Consider the following 2,019-nt stretch of genomic DNA (forward strand, 5'->3'; position numbering starts at 1 on the left):
AATTATAAATTGATTTCAATTTCACTTTCTAATTGTTCATTAATAGTTTATAGAAACACAACTAATTTTTTATACTAAACTTTTATCCTAGGACCATTATAAATTCACTTATTAGTTTTAGTGACTTTTAAAAAATTGCTTAGGATTCTATAAGTCATATAATTATGAATATAAATAGAATTTTTTCTTTCTAAACTGAATATTAAAGTTTTTTCTTAACTGTGACACTGATTAACACCTCTAGTACAATATTGAATGGAAATGATGAGACCAAGTACAGTGGCTCATGCCTGTAGGCCCAGTACTTTAGGAGACCAAGGCAGGAAGATTGTTTGAGGCCAAGAGTTCAAGGCCAGCCTGGGCAACATAGCAAGACCCTGTCTCTACAAAAACTAAAAATAATTTTTAAAAAAGAGAATTGATGATAATAATATACATTTTTACCTTGCTCTTGCTTTTAGGCCAGAAATATCCAGTAATTAATCACTGACTATGATACTAGCTAGGAGTTTATCATAAATGCTCTATATCAGGTCGAGGAAATTTCCTTCTATTTCTAGTTTTCTTTTTTTTATTATTTTTGTAAATTATTTCATTTCTTCCATGATGATTTAGAGGGACTGTCTTCAAACCGGTGCAAGTATTTCCTAAATAACATCTGGCCATTTTCTAAGCAATTGAGTAATTTGTTGCACAATAAGGTCCCTCACATCTTTCGATAAGAAATACATTACATCTGGATAGTAAAGACATTACATAATGAATTAGGACACGATTAAAATTTGGTTTAAATTTTTCTTTGGGGGAGAGGACAGAGGACACCACACTTCTACTCAATGAATAGAAACATTTTTACAGCCCCAAAGTCTTTTTTTTTTTTTTTTCACTGAATATGCCATGAATTCGTAGGGAATAAGTTCCAGCAGTTCAGGCTTCTTCCTATGGTTCACACAAAGTGTGCTTCTCTGGGTGAAGCAGGGTGGTGCTTCAGTTGAACCCAGGTACGTTTCTCTTTGGCTTCTTTCTTTTTTCTTTTTGAGACGGAGTCTTGCTCTGTAGCCCAGGCTGGAGTGCAATGGCACCATCTCCGTTCAACGCCAACCTCCGCCTCCCGGGTTCAAGTGATTCTCCTGCCTCAGCCTCCCGAGTAAATGGGATTACAGGCACACACCACCATGCATGGCTAATTTTTTTGTATTTTTAGTAGGAACCGGCTTTCTCCATGTTGGTCAGGCTGATTTCAAACTCCCAACCTGAAGTGATCCGCCCGCCTCGGCCTCCCAAAGTGCTGGGATTACAGGTGTGAGCAACTGAGCTCGGCTGGCTTTTTTCTTTTTTCTGATCATTTTCCTTCACGCCTTTCAGGAAGCTATCTTGGCTCTTAGAGTGCTCAAGATGCTCAATACACACATTAATTCTCTTGGCAAAAATCTTGCCCTTAACTTGTTTGTTTACAAGAACGCCAGCAGCGCGCTGGGGAACACTGTAGACTCTTCCAGTTTCGCCATGATAACACTTGTGGGGCTTCGTTTTTGAACAGTACCCGTTCCTTCGATGTCTACAATATCACCTTTCTTACAGATTCGCAAATACGTGGCCAAAGGAGCGACTCCACGTTTTCTAAAAAGCCTAGAGAACTTATATCGCGTGCTTCTCCACTTTCCCTTTGCTTTCTTCATTTTGGTGAATTACTGGAAGATACTGGTTCTGGCCAAAAGGCTATTTCTAGTTTTCTGGGAGTTTTTATGTTTTCAAATGCTTTCTGTGCATCAATTAAAATGTCCTCTTCTTTCTCTATTCTATTGATTCTGTGGATTGCATTGATTCATTTTTATATATTATACCAACCTTCATTCCTGATAGACACACTTCTTGGTCAACGTTTATCATCCTTTTATGTATTGCTGAACTACATTTGCTAAAACTTGGTGAGGAGGAGGTTAGTATCTCTATTATGACGGAAGAATGTAGATATACTGTCTTAATCCTTTTGTACTGCTGCAACAAAATACCCTAAAC

At 37.6% G+C, this 2,019-nt stretch overlaps 1 pseudogene; it reads right to left on the bottom strand.

The window, feature by feature from the left end:
- The window catches only part of LOC105536136, a 7,854-nt pseudogene extending 6,175 nt beyond the window's left edge, over nt 1–1,679 (bottom strand).
- Between the last annotated feature and the right edge of the window lie 340 nt (nt 1,680–2,019).

The sequence above is a fragment of the Mandrillus leucophaeus genome, unplaced genomic scaffold (genome assembly GCF_000951045.1).
Source record: "Mandrillus leucophaeus isolate KB7577 unplaced genomic scaffold, Mleu.le_1.0 Scaffold155, whole genome shotgun sequence".
In the NCBI taxonomy this organism is placed as follows: domain Eukaryota; kingdom Metazoa; phylum Chordata; class Mammalia; order Primates; family Cercopithecidae; genus Mandrillus; species Mandrillus leucophaeus.